Source organism: Bos javanicus, chromosome 7 (assembly GCF_032452875.1).
Source record: "Bos javanicus breed banteng chromosome 7, ARS-OSU_banteng_1.0, whole genome shotgun sequence".
Taxonomy (NCBI): domain Eukaryota; kingdom Metazoa; phylum Chordata; class Mammalia; order Artiodactyla; family Bovidae; genus Bos; species Bos javanicus.
The window spans coordinates 75066772-75091616 of NC_083874.1; the positions used below are offsets into that span (position 1 = coordinate 75066772).

The 24845-nt window shown below is 39.5% G+C and overlaps 2 non-coding genes across 2 annotated transcripts; both read right to left on the reverse strand.

The window, feature by feature from the left end:
• Positions 1–9949: 9949 nt before the first annotated feature.
• On the reverse strand, positions 9950–10057 carry LOC133252199 (U6 spliceosomal RNA). The gene has a single exon (XR_009737823.1). It is a non-coding gene; the product is annotated as a U6 spliceosomal RNA (small nuclear RNA).
• Positions 10058–17128: 7071 nt separating this feature from the next.
• Positions 17129–17201, reverse strand: TRNAE-UUC (transfer RNA glutamic acid (anticodon UUC)). The gene has a single exon. It is a non-coding gene; the product is annotated as a tRNA-Glu (tRNA).
• Between the last annotated feature and the right edge of the window lie 7644 nt (positions 17202–24845).

Consider the following 24845-nt stretch of genomic DNA (forward strand, 5'->3'; position numbering starts at 1 on the left):
CCCCTTGTATGGAGTTCAAAGCTTAAGATCTTCTGTTTGATTCTTTTGTAATTTTCTATTCTGTGTATTTCCTCATGTTATTAGTTCTTCATAGACTACCATTCATCTTTCTTTCCTAAATTTTTCCTTATCTGGTTCTCAGAATTTCATCTATCCTGCAAGCCACAGGACCTGACTTACTGCAGTTGTACAGCAAATGTGGGTTGAATGAAGGGCCTTCTGTTCATTTCTTTTGATGTATTTTTCTTCACTTGTGGTTACATATCCATTTATTTGTTGACCTGTTTGTTACTGTGACTAGACCAGGTGCATATGGGGACTGTGATCATCAAATAAATATTCGTACCTAGGTCTGTAACTCACACAAAGTAGGTGCTTTATTGTAGTATATCCAATGAATAAAAGTTAAGTCACCCTGAAGCTTTCACTGATTTTTCACCCACCTAGCCGTAACTAATGTTTTCCTTTTATAGTCTCAAAATCTGTGCTTTGTACAGAGTAGGTACTCAGTAACTCTTGAATTAGAAGAATAAGATCCAGTAAGAGGCTTTCTGGTTGTCTGTTTTTGTGGCTTTCTGCTCTGTAGTTGGGTCTGACCTGGTGGTAGAAGCACAAGTGGAATTTTGATGGCTACAGTGTCGTATAGTTGAGATGGAAAGTTCTTTGGAAGGATGCCTGATGCTGAACATCAAACCTGTAGTTGTTGTTCGCTTACCAAAGTCATGTCTGCGTATGTTACTTCACAGCAATGTGCAAATTGCTTACGACTGTACCCAGTAGAGTGGTGCTCGATCTGAGCTCATTTGCAGCAGCTTAAAAACAAACTCCAGAGCCCAGTATCACAACTGTTTTCTTCCTTTTTGATCTTCCCTCATTAGGAGGACAGGCTAAGGGTTGTATAATGTGCTGAAATCTGTCAGTACTTTGTGTGTCTTATTCATTAAAACCTTCAGATGCTGTTTTCCTAGCGGCTTCATTTACCAGGGAGGGCGAGGGAAAAAAACACTAAACAGGTGTTCTTGACTTGAAAAACAGCAATTTCAAGCAACTCACAAGGGGAGAAGTTGGAAATTTTCAGATTCTGAAGTTGTCACTGGGAGATAAATTTGGGTTCCACATTCGCCTCTCATAAACAGACTTTCTTTTACATAAATTTCCGCTGTGCACAAGGCACCTGATTTCTCTGGGGGCAGACATGCTTCACAGAGCAATCATGCTGCAAAGAGATAGTGTGTATTTTCCCAGCCTTCTCCCAAATACACAAATATGAGCTGGAGGAGTAGTATGCTGAGCTGCTAATACAGAATTCTAGCTTCCCTGGCAGGGAGAAAAATACCTATGGTAAATATTTGGCTTGATTGATGGGAAAGTGTCTGAATTTTGACTAATCTAAACTCAAATGTTTCTGTAATACCATAAGAAGATTATTGGTCAAATAAACAATGAGGTACATTAAGTATCTTATACAAAAGAACTGCATAGTACTGTTTTTATTTCTGAAGCAGGAGCTTTGTGAAGCAAGGGGAAAGCTAAAAGAGAGGTCTCCTACAGCAGTATTTCTCAAAACATGGTCCCCAGGCCAGTAGTATGAGCATGACATAGTAGTTTGTTAGCGATGCATTCTTGTCCCACACTCCAGAAGTACCAAATCAAAAATTCTGGGAGAGAGGTCCAGTAACCTGTGTTTTAGCAAATGTTTCAGGTGATTCTAATGAATGCTTAAATCAGAGAGCCATTGTTTTACCAGAATTCACTAATTCATTCAACAGATACTTATTGGGCATCTAACAAATTCTAAGCACTCTTTTTAGGCACTGATAGTATAGCAGTGTGAACACATAGTCCAACTCTGGCTGCCTTGTATTTTGTATGCCAGTGAGCAATCTGGGAAAGTCAAAGGAAATGGGAATTGGTTAGTTTGCTTTATGCCATTTTGGGCACTGTGGGATGTCCTTTTCTGTGACCATGATGTTTGAGATGGGCTTCGCATAAGTTGCAGTGTAAACATTTGAGAACTGAACCAGACTTACTTCATTTTGCAGAGTTAGTTACTTTCCCTTTCATGGCCAGCTCTCCTGGGACTGGTTCCAAGATCTTTATCTAGATGCTCAAGATCCATAACTTACCTCAGCGGGCAGCTGTTCTGCATATATTTTTGTTCCTCCAGTAATTTATTGGGCTTTGCTGGTGGTTCAGGCTTTAAATACTTCATCTGCAGTGTAGGAGACTTGGGTTCAATCCCTGGGTCAGGAAGATCCCCTGGAGAAGGGAATGGCAACCCACTCCAGTATTCTTGTCTGGAGAATACAGTGGACAGAGGCCTGGTGGGCTGTAGTCCATGGGGTTGCGAAGAGTTGGACACAACGAAGTGACTAACACTTTCACTTTCAGTAACTTATTAATCATCATTCTGTGTTTGATACTCTAGACAGTGGAAATGAATTGGTGGACATGATCGCTGCTATCTGGGCTTTTGTTCTGTAAGGATTATCACTGAATCAAGTGGTATAAAGGACATACAGCTCGTAAAAAGGCAAGAAACCAGTGGCTTAGACTCTTAAATAAGCATAAAGAAATATTCTTATTATGAAAAATTGGAGCAGTTTTGCATCCTGACTACTTTATATTAGGTAAGCTAGAATCAATAGGAACTTGCTACCTTTTATCTAGCTGGTCACTTATTCAGATGCTGTTTTTTCCAACTTAGAAAATTTTCATAAAAAAGCAAAGTCAGTCAAAAGACAAGCACAATAAAGACCTATATAATTACTATCTACCTTTCCTCATTCTCTCTCTTTTTTGACATGTACACTGAGTTTCAGCATTCCATTTGAAAGTTTAAGCTCCAGGTATGTAAAAATTTCATCCATTAATAATTCAGTGTGAATCTCTTAAGAATAAGGACATTTGGCTAAGTTATGACAATATCATTGTTATTTCTAAGAAAATAACAATTCCATAAGTCATTGAACATCTAAATCTTCCTCAGATAATCTCTCCACTTTGTTTTCACCATGAAGAGTTCAAGTCAATTACTATGTATAATTTCCCACATTTTTGATTTGCTTGATTATTTCCTTTTGGTGTCAGTTAATGAGAGTCCCTTGGACTGCAAGGAGATCCAACCAGTCCATCCTAAAGGAGATCAGTCCTGGGTGTTCATTGGAAGGACTGATGCTAAAGCTGAAACTCCAATACTTTGGCCACCTCATGCGAAGAGTTGACTCATTGGAAAAGACCCTGATGCTGGGACGGATTGAGGGCAGGAGGAGAAGGGGATGACAGAGGATGAGATGGCTGGATGGCATCACCGACTCGATGGACATGATTTTGAGTGAACTCCGGGAGTTGGTGATGGACAGGGAGGCCTGGCGTGCTGCAATTCTTGGGGTCACAAAGAGTCAGACACGACTGAGCAACTGAACTGAACTAAATGTGTATCTCAATCCCTTAAATTCACTGTGCACTAGAACTTAGATCTAGAGGCTCAACTGGATTTTATTAAATACTTAGTTGAGTGCCCAGAATGTGGCAGTCACAGTATGATAAGCGAAACAGATGCATTCTTGCTCTTACAAGGAATGTATAGGGGTTATATAAAATTATATCTAGGGAAGATAACACAGTAAGCAAATATAATATGTACCTATATAAAGATAACTTCCTCCCTCATTGTGGAGATATTTGAGCTGTGGTCTGAACAGAAGTGACAGGCAATAGGGGATATGGGTGAAAAAAATTATTTGCTCAACTTGCTGACTAAAACAAAGACTTCTTAGGGGATTATGAGTCTCTTGAGTGAAGGAAGGGCGATCTTGGAAGTGCTTAAGAATTTGAGGAGAATAATCATGTGAATTACTGGAAAGGGTTTGGTGAGAACAGTCTTGATCAATCAGATAATAATTCTGATGTATCATGGAGACTGTTCCCTTATGTTGGTAGCTGCCCACATTTTTTCCTGGGTGGGTACAATGATGTCAATACAATGAATAAAAAGGTGAAACTAAAGTAATCATCATGAATTATAATTCAGAGTTGTCAAGTACTATTGACTCTTGCTATTCTCACAAGTCCCTAAAATGCCAAGCAGAATTTGATTGGGAGACATATGCCAGAAAAATTCAGTCTTCCACTGTGGAAATTTGGGAAAGTGGAGTTAGTTACTCATAGTGTTGTCTTTTTTTTTTTTTTTTTGCCATGTTTTTGTCCTTCCCATCCCTTAAAAATGTGTGCCCTTTTATTATTCTGGTCTGTTTTTATGACATGCTCCTGTACTCTGGATGCATGTATGAATGTAACTTTATTAAACACATGCATGTATATATGAGTAACGGTATTTGTAGTGAAAACAGAGAGGGAGGAGACTGAAGAGCTTTTTTAGAGTTTTTATTTGGCTCCGTGGCGGGAAAGCAACATAAACCTGGATGTTCAAGTGCATTTGCGTGCCATAATAATGCACGGGTGATGGTGTCGGATGAAATCCCACCTCCATACAAAACACAGATCTAGTAGGAGGTACATGTGGTGGTTGATTTCTCATCTAGCACTTGACAGAGCCTGTGGGTGAGGTTTTTGACACCTGTCAGAGAGCAGAGGAAACACTACCTCTCGAAGTACCTGGAGACAGAGCAGGTTGAGGTCTGGCTGCTAAGAAGAGAATCTTCAGAGAGAGAAACACGCTGGAGCGACTGCCATTCCTCATAACTGTTCCTCATTTTAGGCCTCAGTCTGCCCATCTGTGAAACCCATCTGTGAAGTGTGTTCATTGAAAATGCTTGATGTATTGATGTGTCAGGAAAAACAGCTAAAAAAGAAAACATTCCCCCCCGCCAGTCATGTAGTACTTCTAGGGATTTGTGATCAAGCTTGTGGTTCTGTGCAAGTTAGATTCTGTTTATGATTTATGTCTTTCATGGTAAAATACTGTGTGTGTGTGTGTGCACCCGTGCATATGTGCTTATGTATTTGTGCTTACTCTGGAGAAGGAGGACCAAAGAGGATGAATACAATATTTCATTTTAATACTAAAGCATTTCCGGAACATTCATAGTTGATTACATGCTTTTGAAAGACTGTGGTCTTTCCAATAGAAATTTCTGAGACTAAGAGACTATTATAAATATGTCTGACATCATTGTCACTAGCTATGAGTCTCTATTGAGCACTTGAAATGTAGCTGGTGTGAATAAGGAACTAAAATTTTGACTTGATTAATTTAAGTTTAAATAGCCATATGTGGTTGGTGGCTACCATTTTGGACAGAGCAAGTCTAAAGAGATGTGGAAGACAGACTTTACAAAAGTCAACATTGTGCTGGGGAAAGGTTGAGGGGAAGGGATAGCTAGGGAGTTGGGATGGACATGTACACACTAATATTTTAAAAATGGATTACCAACAAGGACATACTGTATAGCACCTGGAACTCTGCTCAGTGTCATGTGGCAGCCTAGATGGGAGGGGCGTTTAGGGGAGAATGGATACATATATATGTATGGCCAAGTCCCATCGCTATTCACCTGAAATTAGCACAACATTGTTCACGGGTTATACTGATATACAAAATAAAAAGTTGAAAAGAAATAGATTGAGCTTAAAAAAAAAGTTAACATCTGGATATGTAGTCTGCCAATTAAATTATTTTATTTTGGGCTTCTGATTGCTAGTATATTTTCTTGTGTTTAAAATGTGCACTGATTCCCATTCCCCTGACACCCCCTTCACCTTCCTGGTCTTATACATAAACACACAATTCCCTATTTTACTCTGCTATTATTGCTAAGTAGTAAAATTTTCTTTTATATCCAGACTTCTTGAGGCAGTACTCTCTGCATATTGTGTGTGTTTGCTAAGTCGCTTCAGTCATGTCCGACTCTTTATAACCCTATGGACTGTAGCCCACCAGGCTCCTCTCTCCATGAGATTCTCCGGGCAAGAATACTGGAGTGGTTGCATGCCCTCCTTCAGGGGATCTTCCTGACCCAGGGGTAGTACCTATGTCTCTTGTGTCTCTTGCATTGTAGGCAGATTCTTTACCACTAGCGCCACCTGGGAAGCCCAATTGTCTCATAGAATTTCCACTATTATCAGCCCCTGCCTTAAGACCTCTCTTTGGCCTCCTCAGTTGTAACATTCTGAGTTTCTTCTACCAGTAGTCTTTTTCTCTTCTTTCCAGCTCAAATTTGTTCTTCTAGATTAAGCCAAAAGTTCTGATTTATGTCTTTGGTAAGGAAATATAGCTAATTCTGATCTCTTCAATGGAGAGTTTTAAAATGTGACACTTTTCTCCTTGAAGTTTCTTGGCTTCAGGCCAAATTATCCGGAGGGAACACAGCCCTGCCCATCAGCAGAAAATTAAAGATTTACTGCCCATCAGAAAAAGAGCCATATTCCCCCATAGACAGTCCCTCCTATCCAGAAGCTTCCACAAGCCTCTTATCTTTATCCAGAAGGAAGACAGAATAAAAACCATAATCACAGAAAATTAACCAAACTGATTACATTGATCACAGCCTTGTCTAACTCAATGAATGATGAGCCATACCATGTAGGGCTCCCCAAGATGGACGGGTCACGGTGGAGAGTTCTGACAAAACATGGTCCACTGGAAAAGGGAATGGTAAACCATTTCAGTATGCTTGCCTTGAGCACTTGATGAACAGTATGAAAAGGCAAAAAGACAAGACACTGAAAGATGAATTCCCCAGGTTGGTAGATACCCAATATGCTACTGGAGAAGAGTAGCGAAATAAGTAGAGAAATAACTCCAGAAAGAATGAAGAGAAGGAGCCAAAGTGAAAACAACGCCGAGTTGTAGATGTGACTGGTGATGGAAATTAAGTCTGATGGAGTAAAGAACAATGTTGCATAGGAACCTGGAATGTTAGGTCCACAAATCAAGGTAAGTTGGAAGTGGTCAAGCAGGAGGTGTCAAGAGTGAACATCGACATTTAAGGAATCAGTGAGCTAAAATGGACTGAAATGGGTGAATTTAATTCGGATGACCATTGTATCTACTACTGTGGACAAGAATCTCTTAGAAGAAATGGAGTAGCCCTCATAGTCAACAAAAGAGTCGGAAATGTAGTACTTGGGTGTAGTCTCAAAAATAACAGAATAATTTCTGTTCATTTCCAAGGCAAACCATTCATATCACAGTAATCAAAGTCTATGACCCAACCACTAAGGTCAGAGAAGCTGAAGTGGAACAGTTCTATGAAGACCTACAAGACCTTCTAGAACTAATACCCCCAAAAGATGTCCTTTTCATTATAGGGGACTGGAATGCAAATGTAAGAAGACAAAAAATACATGGAGTAACAGGAAAGTTTGGCCTTGGAGTACAAAATGAAGCAGGGCAAAGTCTAACAGAGTTTTGCCAAGAGACTGCATTGGCCATAGAAAACACCCTCTTTGAACAACACAAGAGACAACTCTCCACGTGGACATCACCATATGGTCAATACTGAAATCAGATTGATTATATTCTTTGCAGTTGAAGGAGAAGCACTATACAGTAAAAAAAAAAAAAAACAAACCAAGACTTGGAGCTGACTGTGCCTAAGATCATGAACTCCTTATTGCCAAATTCAGACTTAAATTGAAGAAAGTGGGGAATACCACTAGACGATTCAGGTATGACCTAAATCAAATCCCTTATGATTGTACAGTGGAAGTGACAAATAGATTAAAGGGATTAGATATGATAGACAGAGTGCCTGAAAAACTATGGATGAAGGTTTGTAACATTCAAAACCTGTAATCAAAACCTTCCCCAAGAAAAATAAAGGCAAAAAGGCAAAATGGCTCTCTGAGGCCTACAAATAGCTGAGAAAAGAAGAGAAGTGAAAGGCAAAGGAGAAAAGGAAAGATATGCCCATTTGAATGCAGACTTCCAAAAAATAGCAAGGAGAGATAAGAAAGCCTTCCTCAGTGATCAATGCAAAGAAATAGAGGAAAGCAATAGAGTGGGAAAGATCAGAGATCTCCTCAAGAAAATTAGAGATACCAAGGGAACATTTCATGCAATGATGGGCTCAATAAAGGACAGAAATAGTATGGACCTAACAGAAGCAGAAGATATTAAGAGGCAGCAAGAATACACAGAAGAACTATACAAAAAAGATCTTCATGACCCAGATGATCATGATGGAGTGATCACTCACCTAGAGCCAGACATCCTAGAGTGCAAAGTCAAGTGGGCCTTAGGAAGCATCACTACAGATAAAGCTAGCGGATGTGATGAAATTCCAGTTGAACTATTTCATATCCTAAAAGATGATGCTGTGAAAGTGCTGCACTCAATGTGCCAGCAAATATGGAAAACTCAGCAGTGGCCACAGGACTGGAAAAGGTCAGTTTTCATTCCAATCCCAAAGAAAGGCAATGCCAAAGAATGTTTAAACTACAGCACAATTGCACTCATTTCACATGCTAGCAAAGTAATGCTCAAAATTCTCCAAGCCAGGCTTCAGCAGTATGTGAACCGTGAACTTCCAGATGTTCAAGATGGATTTAAAAAAGGCAGAGGAACCAGAGATCAAATTGCCAAAATCCATTGGTTCATAGGAAAAGTAAGAGAATTCCAGGAAAACATCTACTCTCCTTCATTGACTATGCTGAGACCTCTGTGTGGATCACAACACACTGTGGAAAATTTTTAAAGAGATGGGAATACCAGACCACCTTACCTGCCTTCTGAGAAACCTGTGTGCAGGTCAAGAAGCAACAGTTAGAACTGGACCTGGAACAACAGACTGGTTCCAAATTGGGAAAGGAGTACGTCAAGGCTGTATATTGTCATCCTGCTTATTTAACTTCTGTACAGAATTCATCAAGAGAATGCTGGGCTGGATGAAGCACAGGCTGGAATCAAGATTACTGGGAGAAACATCAAGAACCTCAGATGTGCAGATGATACCACCTTATGGCAGAAAGTGAAGAGGAACTAAAGAGCCTCTTGAAGAACGTGAAAGAGGAGAGTGAAAAAAAGCTGCTTTAAACTCAACATTCAGAAAACTAAGATCATGGCATCCAGTCCCATCACTTCATGGCAATAGATGGGGAAACAATGGAACCAGTGACAGACTTTACTTTCTTGGGCTCCAGAATCACTGCGGATGGTGACTATAGCCATGAAGTTAAAAGACTCTTGCTCCTTGGAAGAAAAGCTATGACCAACCTAGACAGCACATTAAAAAGCAGAGACATTACTTTGCTGACAAAGGTACCTCTAGTCAAGGCTATAGTTTTTCCAGTAGTCATGTATGGATGTGAGAGTTGGACCATAAAGAAAGCTGAGCACCGAAGCATTGATGATTTTGAACTGTGGTATTGAAGACTCTTGAGAGTCCCTTGGACTGCAAGGAGATCCAGCCAGTCCATCCTAAAGGAGATCAGTCCTGGGTGTTCATTGGAAGGAATGATGCTGAAGCTTCAGTACTTTGGCCACCTGATGTGAAGAGGCAACTCATTGGAAAAGACCTTGATGCTGGGAAAGATTGAAGGCAGGAGGAGAAGGGAATGACAGAAGATGGGTTGGTTGGATGGCATCAGTGACTCGATGAACATGAGTGTGGGCAAGCTCTGGGAGTTGAAGGACAGGGAAGCCTGGCGTGCTGCAGCCCATGGGGTCACAAAGAGTTGGACATGACTGAGTGACTGAACTGATGTCTTTGGTGAGAAAATATAGCTAATTCTGATCTCTTCAATGACTGGCTTTAAAATGTCACAGTTTCTCCTTTAAGTTTCTTGTTTGATGTGCAAACATATAAGTTTAATATCAAACAGAGCTCATAATTTTCCTATCAAAATGAATCCCCCATCCTATGTTGAAAGGTACCACTGTATTTCTTGTTACTTGAGTTGAAGAGCTTGGTCTTTTTTGACTTTTAACATATTTTTAAGCTCCTCCCTCTCAATTCAATCAACACCCGGTGGTAGTTCATTTCTATAAAACATGGAATGCTTTGTGAATTTGTGTGTTCTCCTTGCTGAGGGGCCATACTAACTTTCCCCATATTATTTGAATTTTAGTATGTACTGCTGACGCCAGGAGAGTTCTTCCTTTCTAGTGGATATAGGGTTACAATGAGGTTCCTTTTCCATTGTCTGTACCTTGACTTAACTTTTCCTCGGCTCATGTGTGCCTTATTTTCAGCCTCCTACTTGGTGTTATTACCTTCAGGCTCAGTTGAAGTTGTGCTGACCACTCCATTTCTATCTCGTCTGACTGTTCTGCATGCATCTTACCTTCCAAGTACATTGGCTTGGCCACACTTGTTGAATCATTCTTGCTTTTCCAACCACGTGCTTTTGCTTAATGCTACTAGCTCTGCCAAAAATGGATTCATCTTATTTGTGTTTTCAAATCCTATATGCCTAAAACTTTTAAGGTTTCAGTTCAGTTCAGTCGTTCAGTCATGTCCGACTCTGTGTGACCCCTGAATCGCAGCACGCCAGGCCTGCCTGTCCATCACCAACTCCCAGAGTATACTCAAACTCATGTCCATTGAGTCGGTGATGCCATCCAGCCATCTCATCCTCTGTCGTCCCCTTCTCCTCCTGCCCCCAATCCCTCCCAGCGTCAGGGTCTTTTCCAATGAGTCAACTCTTCGCATGAGGTGGTCAAAGTATTGGAGTTTCAGCTTTAGCATCAGTCCTTCCAATGAACACCCAGGACTGATCTTATTTATACACTATTCATCAGCTGTTTATTGGTGTATGCTATGTACTGGCATTGAACTAGGTGCCAATGTCTTTAGTGCTCAGCTCATAACAAGACAGGATCTCATTTCATGGAGTCTATTTTATAAACTGGAGAATCTGAAAAATAAAGAAGCATTTATGGTACCATGTGATGAACTTCCATCTCATCATCATGTGGAATCCATCCCAAGCCACTTTGGCCCCTCTGAACTCATGGAGATTACTCATTGGCCACTTAATTACATTACTTATTTTTATCTGTTCACTTACTGATTTTACTATTTTGTGTTAATTTCATTTCCTCTATTGCATCATAAACTACTTGAGGGGAGGAAATACTTTTTATACCACTGATTATACCCTATAGCCTCTAGCCTGCTATGTTTCATATAAAAGGCACATATTAAATATCTGGCAGTTTGTAAGAGGGTTGTATTTTACACTTGGGATCTTCCCTCTGCACTGCATAATTATTTCTCTGTTGACATAAAATACAGAAATGTGATGACAGAGAAGGTGAGACTTGTTTGTACTCAGTCTACATTGAGTGATAGATTTAAACATGCAGATTAAATTAGTTATGCCTAATGGGCATTTGTATGTATTCTTTGGATAAATACCTGTTAAGTGTTCTGCTCATTTTTAATCAGGTTAATCAAACCAAAATGGCAGACTGAAACACAAGTAAAAAGAAACATGGAGATGTAGAGCAACAAGAAAACAGAAGATAAAATGCCAGTACTGTCTTCATTTTTCACCTCCTTGGTTAAATTTATTTCTAGGTATTTTATTCTTTTTGTTGCAATTGTAAATAGGATTATTTTCATAATTTTTCCTTCTGCTAGCTCATTGTTAGCATATAAAAATGCAACAAATTTTTGTATTGAAAAATATACAAAATTTTTGTGTATTTTTTGTACCTTGAAACTTTCTTTATTATTTCCAATAGTATATTGGTAGGGCCTTTAGGGTTTTTAAATATAAATAAAATCATGTCGTCTATAAATAGTAATGGTTTTACTTCTTGCTTCTCTCCTTTTGTTCTAACTGGAGCTTCCAGTGGTGACAGTGGTATCCCTGATCTTATAGGGCTCGCTTTCAGGTTTTCACCATTGAGTGTGATGTTCAGTGTGGGTTTGTCATATATGGCTTTTATTATGTTGATTTATTTTATGTGCACTTTGAGAGGTTTTGTGATAAATAGATGTTGAATCTTGTCAAATGCTTTTTCTGCATCTATTGAGATGTTGATCCAGTTTTTATCCTTCACCCTGCACTTTGTTAATGTGGTGCTTTGTGTTGATGATTTGTGAATGTCGAACCATCCCTGCATCCTATAATAAATCCTACTTGATCCTGTTGTGTGTGTGCGTTCAGTCGTGTCCGACTCTTTGCAGCCCCATGGACTGTAGCCTGCCAGGCTCCTCTATCCGTGGGATTCTCCAGGCAAGAATACTGGGGTGGGCTGCCATTTCCTCCCCCAGGGAACCTTCTCAACCCAGAGATTGAACCCGAGTCTCGTGCACTGCCAGGCAGATTCTCCACTCAACCCAGAGACTGAACCCGAGTCTCGTGCACTGTCAGGCAGATTCTCCACTCAACCCAGAGATCGAACCCGAGTCTTGTGCACTATCGGGCAGATTCTCCGCCACTAGTGCCTCCTTGTTGTTTGGTTTGTTAATCTTTTGTGGAGGATTTTCCCATCTATGTTTATCAGTGACACTGTCCTGTAATTTTCTATTTTTGTGTTATCTTTGTGTGTTTTAGTATTAGGGTAATGTTGGCCTTCTAAATGAGTTAACAGCTGTTTCTTTCAGTTTTTTGGGGGAGAGTTTAAAGGTAGGTATTATATCTTTGAATATTTGATAGAGTTCACCTGTGAAGCTGTCTGGTCCTGGACTTTCGTTATTTTCAGAGGCTTTTTGATTACTGTTTCAGTTTTCTTATTGGTGTATTGACTTTTCTCTTTCATCTTGATTCAGTCTTGGACATTTGTATGATTCTCAGAATTTACCCATTTCTTCTATGTTGTCCAGTTTGTTGGTGTATAGTTATTCATAGTATTCTCATATAGTCCGTCCTATCCTTTATAGTTCTGTATTATCCATTTTAATTTTGTCTCTTTCATTTCTGATTTTATCTGATTTTTTTTTTTTTTTTTTTTTTAGTGAGGCAGCCTAAAGGTGTGTTAATTTTGTCTGTTTTCAAAGAATGAGCTCTTATTTTTATTGATCTTTTCTATTATCTTTTCAGTCTATTTAATTTACTTCTGCTCTGATTTTGTTATTTCCTTTCTTCTAACTTTGAGCTTCATTTGTTCTTCACTTTCTAGTTATTTTAGACGTATGGATAGATTATTTGAGCTTCAGATAGACATATATTGCTATGAACTTCCCTGTTAGTGCTCTTTGTGCTGTATCCCACAGATTTTGGATTTTTTCCTTTTCATTTATCTTCAGATATTTTTTCTCTTTCTCTTTTAACTTTTTTTGTTGACTCAATAGTTTTTCAATAGCTTATTCAGTCTCCACATATTGTCATTTTTTCCCGGCTTTCGTCTTACAGTAGATTTCCAGTTTCATACCATTGTGGTTGAAAAGACACTTGATATGATTTAAATCTTCTTAACTTTAATGAGACTTGAATCCCAGCATTTGGTCTATCCTTGACAAAGTTCCATGGGCACTTGAGAAAAGTGTGCATTCTGCTGCATTTGGATGGATGTTGTGTATATGTTATCAAACCTATGTGATCTACTGTTTCATTTAAGTCTGCTCTTAACCTTGTTGACTTTCTTTCTAGATGAGCCATCCATTTATCTAAGTGTAGTGTTACAGTGCCCTACTATTACTTTGCTGTCAATTTTTCCCTTTATGTCTCTTCATAATAGTTCTATGTATGTTAGGTATATATATTAATCCTTGTTATGTCTTCTTGATAAATTATGTTTAATTATTGTACACTGTCCATCTTTATCTCTTGTTACCTTTTTTGGCTTGAAGTATTTTCTCTGATATGAATATGGCTACATTTTTTTTGCTTTTGGCTACTGATAGCTTAGAGAATTGTCTTCTATCTCTTTGAGCCTATGTTTGTCTTAAGAACTGAGGTGAGTCTTTTTATCTGTCCAGTTACACTGTCTTTTGATTGGTGAATTCTATTCATTTACTAAATGTAAATGATTATTTATAAATGAAGACTTAATACTGCCATTTAATCTTTTGTTGTCTGTTCTGTATCTCTTTGTTTCTTTTTCCTGGTGTTTCTGTTTGCCATTTTGGTTTGGTGGTTTTCTATGAGGTGTGTTTCCCAACTTGCTTTTTCAAAATGTGTCTCTGGTCTAGATTTATGTTTTGTGGTTACCGTGGGTTTGTATAAAACATTTTCCTAGATAAAATAGTCCTTTTTTTTGCCTGTAGCCTCTGATCTTCAGTTGCCTGTATTTGGAGAATGTTATTCCACTGCATAGTGGCCTATACAGAGTTTCTATTGAGAAATCTGCTGATAGTGTAATGGGGGTTACTTTGTATGTTATCTTCCTTGTTTCTGTGGCTGCCTTTAAGATTCTGTCTTTGTCATTGAATTTTGGCAGTTTTCATTATAATATGTTTTGGAAAAGGCCTTTTTGCATTGAGATTTCTTATGTAGGTTTTCCTCTTAGCTTCATTGACTTGTAAATACAGTTCCTTCCCCAGGTTTGGAAAGTTCTCAGCTATTATTTCCTTAGGTAAACTCTCTACTCCCTTCTCCCTTTTCTCTTTCTAGGATACCCATTATCCTTAGGTTGCCCTTCCTAAAAGAGTTTCAAAGTTCTCAGGATTTCCTCAATTATTTTAGATCTTAATTCTCTCTCCTCTTCTACCAGTGTCATTTTTAGATTTCTATCTTCAAGGTGCTAATTCTCTCTTCGAGATGGTCTGCTCTGTTTCCAGTATGCTCTAGTGTGTTCTTTGTCTCATTTATCGCATCCTTCAGCTCCTGAATGTCTATTAGTTCTCTTTTAGATTTAAATCTTTGGTAAAGTATTTTTTTTTGTTTATTAATTTTATTCCTGAGCTCTTTGAACTGCCTTTCTGTGTCATTTTTTTTTTTTTTTGGTAGCTTGTGCGTTTCTACATGACAGCTGTTTTGAATTCTTTACTAGATTACTCGAGTCCATGACTTTTGGTTTCTGGAGAATTGTCATATTCTTTTTGTGATACAATGTTACGCTGGTTTTTCCTGGTGCTTTATGAGTTCTTTGGCTGATACATTTGAAGAAGCAAATTCTTTGCTTCTTTAGGTAAAGCTTTTTTTACCTGATTCTGTCAGGCAAGTGTAATCTCCTTGGTTCTGTCTTGTCTCAACAAAAATTTGAAGCGACGGACATTAAAGCCCTTGGCATGTCACAGCTCTTGGACAGACCGTGCTATAGCTCTTAGATAGATCAGTGTTACAGCTCCGTGTTACAGCTCAGTTTTATTTAGAAAATAGCAAGAAAATACATCCTCGAGGCATGAGGGCATGCCGACCCAAAGATGCAAAGAGAAGCAAGAGCCCCGGCCCTTTGGCTCCTCTTTTTTTCCTTTTTTTCCTCCTTCCCTGCTGCCCCGGGCCTGCCCTTTGTAAATTGGGCTAGCCAGGACTGCTGTTTGTTCTACCTGAGGTCCTCACTCCTGTCCTCGGACCTTCCTTCGTTCTATTTTTGTGGGTTTTTCCCTTCCTTGTCTTTTAGCCACCACCATTTTGGACTCCTGTTTCCTATTCTAACTCCCTAACAATTCTAAAAATTCAACAGGTTAGTAATTAGAGATCTTTCTTTTGTTTTTAGGGTTTCCCTGGTGGCTCAGATGGTAAGGAATCTGTCTGCAATGCAGGAGACTTGGGTTTGATCCCTGTATTGGGAAGATCCCCTGCAGATCTTCAGTATTCTTGCCTGGAGAATTCCATGAACAGAGGAGCCTTGTGGGCTACAGTGCACGGGCTCGTAAAGAGTAGGACAAGACTGAGCGACTCACACTTTCACTTTTGTACTTTTGTTTTTCAGTAGGTGGTGCTATAGCACAAGTTTTTGGTATTTCTACCTGAGTTGTCTGTGGTTGTACTTGAGGGTTCGTCCTGTACTTTTCACCCTCCACTGCCTCTGCCAGAGTTCTTGCCCTTTGCCCTACTTTTGCTGCTTGTACCTCTGGGCTTGCTCTGCTTTGCTGTAGCCAGTGCTGGTACTGTTGTTGGTGTTGCTTCCTGGGGCACCTAGATGGGGGGTGCTTTGCTGCCTCAGGAATAGCTGAGGTCATGGGTCCTGCTACTGCAGGAGGGAGGGGCAGAGATTGAGCCTAACGGCGCCTGCACTGTATCCAGCTTTGTCAGGTTCATGGGCACCACCTCTTGGGTATAGGGTCTGGAGTCATTTGCAGCTAGAGGAATGGAGTCAGAGGCCCCCCTGCCACTCCTGCCCTGTTCTCTGCAGCCAGGAGACTGGGGTTGTGTGCACTGCCTCCTGGGTTCTCTGGTGCCACAAGGTTTTCTGGGATCATTGTGTTGGGGAGGGGTGCCATCCTAGGCATTACCTCTGCTGTTCTCGCTTTCTGATTCCTCTGTGTTTCCAATCCACCGATCTTCAGATGTAGACATGTGTGGAACTTGCCAGTGTGTCTTGGGCAGAGGAATCTTTATCATGTTACAGATGTTTGACTGGGTATAGAATGAAGGGGAGAGAGAAAAGGAATGGAGTATTATACCATCACCTCCTCCCCCCCTTTTTTGGTTAGTATTACCATGGTATATGGGCTTCCCAGATGCACTAGTGGTAAAGAATCCTCCTTGCCAATGTAGGAGATGCAGGAGATGCAGGTTCAACCCCTGGCTTGGGAAGATCCTCTTGAGTAGGAAATGGCAACTCTCTCCAGTATTGTCTGGGGAAGTCCATGGGCAGAGGATCCTGGCAGGCTACAGTCCATGGGGCTTCAAACAGTTGGACAGGACTGAGCACACACACACAACTATGGTGTGTGTGTGTGTGTGTGTGTGTGTGTGTGTGTGTGTGTATATTTTATCACTGCCTTTATACTATCGGGGCTTCCTCATGCCTCAGATGGTAAAGAATCTGCCTGTAATGCAGGAGGCCCAGGTTTGATCCTTTGCTTGGGAAGATCCCCTGGAGAAGGGAATAGATATCCACTCTAGTATTCTTGTCTGGCAAATCCCATGGACAGAGGAACCTGGTGGGCTATAGTCTATGGGGTTGCAGAGTTGGACACAACTGAATGACTAACACTAATAGTTTTCTTTCTTGCCTTTTCTCCATTTTCCCTGCCTTCTTTTGTAATAAGTATTAGTATTTATTTACTTACCTACTTACTTATTTTTATACATCTTACATTTATTTTTATTTTTAAATTACTTGATTATTTTTTGACATGCCACATGGCTTGCAGGATTTTGGTTCCCTGACCAGGGATTGAACCCAGGCCCATGGTAGTGAAAGTTCCAAGTCCTAACCACTGGACCACCAGGGAATTTCCTTGGTAGTATTTATGACTCCCTCTTGTCGCCTTTGTTGACGTATTCAGTTCAGTTCAGTCGCTCAGTCGTGTCCGACTCTTTGCGACCCCATGAACCACAGCATGCCAGGCCTCCCTGTGCATTGGACAAACTCATGTCCATTGAGTCAGTGATGCCATCCAATCATCTTATCCTCTGTCATCCCCTTTTCCTCCTGCCATCAATCTTTCCCAGCATCAGGGTCTTTTCAAATGAGTCAACTCTTAGGATGGACTGGTTGGATCTCCTTCAGGTCCAAGGGACTCTCAAGAGTCTTCTCCAACACCACAGTTCAAAAGCATCAATTCTTCAGCACTCAGCTTTCTTCACAGTCCAACTCTCACATCCATACATGACCACTGGAAAAACCATAGCCTTGACTAGACGAACCTTTGTTGGCAAAGTAATGTCTCTGCTTTTGAATGTGCTATCTAGGTTGGTCATAACTTTCCTTCCAAGGAGTAAGCGTCTTTTAATTTCATGGCTGCAGTCACCATCTGCAGTGATTTTGGAGCCCAAAAAATAAAGTCTGACACTGTTTCCACTGTTTCCCCATGTATTTCCCATGAAGTGATGGGACCGGATGCCATGATCTTAGTTTTCTGAATGTTGAGCTTTAAGCCAACTTTTTCACTCTCCACTTTCACTTTCGTCAAGAGGCTCTTTAGTTCTTCTTCACTTTTTGCCATAAGGGTGGTGTCATCTGCATATCTGAGGTTATTGATATTTCTCCGGGCAATCTTGATTCCAGCTTGTGCTTCTTCCAGCCCAGCATTTCTCATGATGTACTCTGCATATAAGTTAAATAAACAAGGTGAAAATATACAGCCCTGATGTACTCCTTTTCCTATTTGGAATTAGTCTATTGTTCCATGTCCAGTTCTAACTCTTGCTTCCTGACCTGCATACAGGTTTCTCAAGAGGCAGATCAGGTGGTCTGGTATTCCCATCTCTTTCAGAATTTTCCACATTTTATTGTGAGTTAGACAAGGCTGTGATCCATGTGATAAGATTGGCCTGTCGTCTGTGTGGTGACATATTAGCTATAATTTTTTACTTTGTTATTTTAGTGGTTGCTTTAGGTCTCATGGCATCCATATTTGACTCATCACAGTTGCCCAAAAGTGATATGTCACTTCACAAGTAATATAGGACACTTACAATAGTATACTTCCATTTTTGACTCCTAGCCTTTGTGATATTTTTTGTCTTAAAGTATGTTATAAACATTGTATACGTGTGTGTGTTACTCGCTCACACATTGTATATGTGTGTGTGTGTCCAGCTCTTGGTGACCCCATGGACTGTAGCCCGCCAGGTTCCTCTGTCCATGGGATTCTTCAGGCAAGAATACTGGAGTGGGTTGCCATTCCTTTCTCCAGGGCATCTTCCCAACCCAGGGATCAGACCCAGGTCTCCTCCAGGCAAGATTCTTTACGGTCTGTGCCACCATGCTTAGGAAGCCCGTACACATCATAGTATGTCTTTATTAGTTTTGTTCAGGCAATTAGTGTTTAATAGATTTAAATAATAGAGATTACATATTTATCCAGATAACTACCATTTCTTATATTTGTCATTTGTTTATTTAGATTAATATTTCCAACTGGTATTATTTCTGCCTGATGGATTTTCTTTAACATTTCTCGTAGTGCAGATATGCTTGTGATTTCTTTCAACTATTGTATGAAAACGTCTTCACTTAGCTTTCATTTCTTATTGAATTGACTTGTAAAAAACTGTTAAGATTCACAACAAAATTGAGAGGAAAGCAATGAGATTGCCCATGTTCCCCCTGCCCCCATATATGTATAACCTCTTCTTGTAATTAACATCTCCCACCAGAGTGGTACATGTTTTAAAATTGAATTATATTGACACATCCTTATCATCCAGAATCCACAGTTTATATTAGGATTTGCTCTGGTGTTGCAAATTCTATAGGTTTATTTAATTTTTTAAATTAACTTTTAATGGTGGATAGTTGCTTTACAATGTTGTGTTAGTTTCTGCTACACAGCAAAATGAATCAGCCATACGTGTACATATGTCCCCTCCCTGTAGGGTTCCCTTCCCATTCAGGTCTCCAGAGTGCATTAAGTAGAGTTCCCTATGCTATACAATATATCCTCATTAATTATCTATTTTGCACACAGTATCAGTCGTGTATATGTGTCAGTCTGAATCTCCCAATTCTTCCCATCTGCCCTCTCCTTCTCTTTTGATATCCATATATTCTCTAAGTATGTGTCTCTACAAATTTTATGGGTTTAAATGTATAATAGCATATATCCACCATTACAGTATTCCTAAAAATTGTTTCACCACCTTAAAAACCTTCTGTGTCTCTTGCATATTCAGCCTTCTGTCCCCACCACACCCAGTTTTTTTAAAAAACAGTCTCCATAGTTTTGCCTTTTCCAGAATGTCATGTGGTTGGAATCATACAGTATATAGTTTTTGTAGACTGGCTTCTTTCACCAAGTAATATGGATTTAATAAGGTTCCCCATGTCTTTCCACTGCTTGGTGCCTCATTTCTTTTTAGCAGAGTAATAGTCTGTGGTCTGGATGTACAATAGTTTATCTGTTCATCTGTTGAAAGACATATTGGTTGCTTCCAAGTTTTGAATAAAGCAACCATAAACATTTGTATGCAGCTTTTTTGTGAGGACATAAATTTTCAACTCCTTTTGAGTATGACAGTCTTCATACCATTATAGGAGACTCTCCATCTTTCACCTTTGATCTGCTTTTTCCCAGTCCTTGCCTGCTCCCTTGCTACTTGGGCCCTTGACTATTCTCTCTCTTATCCAATGTTGATATTTATTAAATGCTATTTAATACCATTTTAGGGTTGATTCATCTTCTCTTTAAATTAAAGACTGAAAGTTTTGAACTGTAAGATGCATACATACTTTTCTAAAAACCTATAACTTCTTAATTACAGTTAGCCAGTTTTTTTTGTCTTTTGTTGTAATCTTTTAATTTCACTCTGGCATTTTCACTGCTCATCAGCACACTGGAAGCAAGGAATAATTTTGCTTAAATATATCTTTTTCTTCTTTGAGAAGTGCTACTAGGACTATGCATTTATTGTTTTAGTGTTTTTAAAATATCATAAACTGTATTTGATTATATTTGCCTAATAAAGATCTCTTGTTCTAAAAAATGAGGTAAGTGTATTGAGTATCAGACATTTTTAAGTTGGACCAAATTTACATTATTGAACTGAACTTTTTAAACATGAGAAATTTTAAATCTGAGTTATATGGATTTAGTTACTACAGCTAATGTGATTATTTGGTAGGCTAATTTTATTAATCATTCTAAATATATGAGGATAATGAAAGTGTGATTCAGGAAGTTTTGAGAGTATAGTGTAGGAGTACAGGAGAAATTCTTAAGGCTGACCTGATGGCAGTGTCCAGTTGGATAGAACAGTTGTTGAAAATGCTGCTTTGCATAGAACTGTAGTCATGCCACATGAGGTTGATAGTCATATTATTTTCCACATATTAATAGTAAGTCTGGTTGTCTGAAATGTACTATGCAAAATCCAAAATTTTATCACCTCTCATCTCTGGTCAAGATTGATTATGAGTGATTCTTTTATTCTTTTCCCACTGCTTTGCTGAATTTATATACAATATATGTGTAGCTTATGTGTTGTTTTCTGAAAAATTAATTAAAAGCCCTTTGGCATACCAGAAAATATATTCTTAATTTGTAATTGATATGTTAGTGTACCCTAGCTTCAAAGGAAAGTGAAAGGAAAAGTGAAGTCGCTCTGTCATGTCTGACTCTTTTGTGACCCCATGGACTGTAGCCTACCAGGTTCCTCTATCCATGGGATTTTCCAGGCAAGAGTACTGGAATGGGTTGCCATTTCCTTCTCCAGGGGATCTTCCTGACCCAGGGATTGAACCTGGGTCTCCCACATTGCAGGCAGATGCTTTAGCATCTGAGCCACCAGTTAGGAAGCTCCTAACTTCAAAGACTTTTGCTTTAAAGGATTTAAATGCAGCCATTTCCTTAACCAAATAATTATTATTTGGGTAAGTTTAGCATTGGGTTAGAAGAGAGGATTAAAAAGGAAATGGTGGTATGATTTACTTTGGGAATTACTGACAGTAACAATTTTGTCTTTCCCCTTCCTAGTAGTTAATGTTTTGGGCCCTTCAGATTGCTATAGCTTTAAAGAGAATTAGTTCCTACAGGGCCTAAATGTCAAGGTCTTGGTGACAGAAGTTTATTTTGCTATAAGCAAGATAAGTAAGTATCTCAGCATTCCAGATCCTATAGAATTCCTATAGCCATTGCAAAAAGCTGATTATATTGACATCTGGTTACTTGGCAATTACAGCCTGTGCAAGAGAAGTTGCTGTATAAGGTGATCAGTATTTGTTTCTCATTCTTTCTAAATACCAGGAATATCAGGGCTGATTCAGAGTTGCTATCAAATTCTCCAGAGTCCTGACATATGACCCTGGTCAATAATTTCAAGCTAGCATATTCAATGTACATCCAAAAACAGTCAAGTTTTTCTGTAGGGTTCTTGGAACTGGAAAAGAGGCTCAGCGGTGAAGGATGGGGGGAAGCTAACCACAACCAATTGCTAAATCTGAAGGTTAAGATTGCTTTAAATATTATTGTTGTTGTTCAGTCACTCAGTTGTGTCCGATACTTTCCATGACTCCATGGACTGCAGCACTCCAGGCTTCCCTGTCATTCACCATCTCCCAGAGCTTTCTCAAACTCATGTCCATTGAGCCAGTGATGCCATACAACCATCTCATCCTCTGTCATCCCCTTCTCCTCCTACCTTCAATCTTTCCCAGCATCAGGGTCTTTTCTAATGAGTCAGCTCTTTGTATCAGGTGTCCAAAGTATTGGAGCATTAGCTCCAGCATCAGTCCTTCTAATAAATATTCAGGACTGATCTCCTTTAGGATGGATGGGTTGGATCTTCTTGCAGTCCAAGGGACTCTCAAGAGCCTTCTCCAACACCACAGTTCAAAAGCATCAGTTCTTTGGTGTTCAGTCTTCTTTATGGTCCACCTCTCACATCCATACATGACTACTGGAAAAACCATAGCGTTTGACCACATGGACCTTTCCTGGAAAAGTGATGTCTCTGGTTTTTAGTATGCTGTCTAGGTTGGTCTGGAGAATGAAATGGCAACCCACTCCAGGATTCTTGCCTGGAGAATCAATGGACAGGGAAGCCTGGCAGGCTACAGTCCATGGGGTCACAAAGAGTCACACATGACTGAGTGACTAATACTACTAGGTTAGTCATAGCTTTTCTTCCAAGGAGCAAGCGTCTTTTAACTGCATGGCTGTAGTCACCATCTGCAGTGATTTCGGAGCCCAATAAATAAAGTCTGTCACCATTTCCATTGTTTCCCCATCTATTTGACATAAAGTGATGGGACTGGATGCCATGATCTTAGTTTTTTGAAAGTTGAGTTTTAGCCAACTTTTTCACTCTCTTCTTCAACTTTCATCATGAGGCTTTTTAGTTCCTCTCTGCTTTCTGCTATAAGGGTGGCATCATTTGCATATCGGAGGTTATTGATATTGATATTTGTCCCAGAAATCTTGATTCCAACTTGTGCTTCATCCAGCCAGCATTGCCCATGATGTACTCTGCATAGAAGTTAAATAAGCAGGATAACAATATACAGCCTTGACATACTCCTTTCCCAATTTCTGTTGTTCCACATCCAGTTCTAACTGTTGCACCTTGACCTGTATTGAGGTTTCTCAGGAGGCAGGTAAGGTGGTCTGGTATTCCCATCTCTTAAAGAATTTTCCACAGTTTGTTGTGATCCACACAGTCAAAGGCTTTGGCATAGTCAATAAAGCAGAAGTAGATGTTTTTCTGGAACTCTCTTGCTTTATCTATGATCCAGCAGATGTTGGCAATTTGATCTCTGATTCCTCTGCCTTTTAAAATCCAGCTTGAGTATCTGGAATGTCTCAGTTCATGTACTGTTGAAACCTGGCTTGGAGAATTTTGAGCATTACTTTGTTAGTGTGTGAGATGAGTACAATTGAGCGGTAGTTTGAGCATTCTTTGGCATTGCCTTTCTTTCAGATTGGAATGAAAACTGACCTTTTGTAGCCCTGTGGTCACTGCTGAGTTTTCCAGATTTGGTGGCATATTGAGTGCAGCACTTCAACAGCATCATCTTTTAGGATTTGAAATAGCTCAGCTGGAATTCTGTCACCTTCACTAGCTTTGTTCATAGTGATGCTCCTTAAGGCCCACTTGACTTTGCACTCTAGGATGTCAGGCTCTAGGTGAGTGATCACACCATCATGATTATCTTGGTCATTAAGGTCTTTTTGTGTTGTTGTTCTGTGTATTCTTGCCACCTCTTCTTAACATCTTCTGCTTCTGTTAAGTCCATACTGTTTCTATCCTTTATTGTGCCCATTTTTGCATGAAATATTCCCTTGGTATCTCTAATTTTCTTGAAGAGATCTCTAGTCTTTCCCATTCTATTGTTTTCCTCTATTTCTTTGCACTGATCACTGAGGAAGGCTTTCTTATCTCTCCTTGCTATTTTGTGGAACTCTGCATTCAGATGGGTATATCTTTCCTTTCCTTCTTTGCCTTTCTCATCTCTTCTTTGCTCAGCTATTTTTAAGACCTCCTCAGACAGCCATTTTGCTTTTTTACATTTCTTTTTCTTGTGGATGCTTTTGATCACTGCCTCCTGTACAGTATCATGAACCTCCATTTATAGTTCTTCAGGTACTCTGTCTATTAGATCTAATCCCTGAAATCTATGTCACTTCCACTATATAATAGTAAGGGATTTGATTTAGGTCATACCTGAATGGCCTAGTGGTTTTCCTTACTTCATTCAATTTAAGTCTGAATTTGTTAATAAAGAGTTCATGATCTGAGCCACAGTCAGTTACCAGTCTTGTTTTTGCTGACTGTATAGAGCTTCTCCATCTTTGGCTGCAAGAATATAATCAGTCTGATTTTGGTATTGACCGTCTGGTGATGTCCATGTGTAGAGTCTTCTCTTGTGTTGTTGGAAGACGGTGTTTGCTATGACCAGTGCGTTCTCTTGGCAAAACTCTGTTAGCCTTTGACCTGTTTTATTTTGTACTCCAAGGCCAAAAATGTCTGTTACTTCAGGTATCTCTTGACTTCCTATTTTTGTATTCCAGTCCCCTATGGCGAAAAGGGGAGGTGTTTTTTTTTTTTTTTTTTGTAGTTCTAGAAGGTCTTGTAGATCTTCATAGAACTGTTTCACTTCAGCTTCTCTGGCATTAGTGGTTGGGGCATAGACTTGTATTACTGTGATATGAATGGCTTGCCTTGGAAATAACAGATAATTCTGTAGTTTTTGAGATTGTACCCAAATACTGCATTTTGGACCCTTGTGTTGACTACGAGGTCTACTCCATTTCTTCTAAGGGATTCTTGCCCACAAGAGTAGATACAGTGGTCATCTGAATTAAATTCACCCATTCTGGTCCATTTTAGTTCACTGATTCCTAAAATGATGTTCACTCTTGCCGTCTCCTGTTTTTGTAAGAAGGAAAATTGCTTATTAATCTTATTCTATGATCTTTGGGCCAAAGAAAAATAGA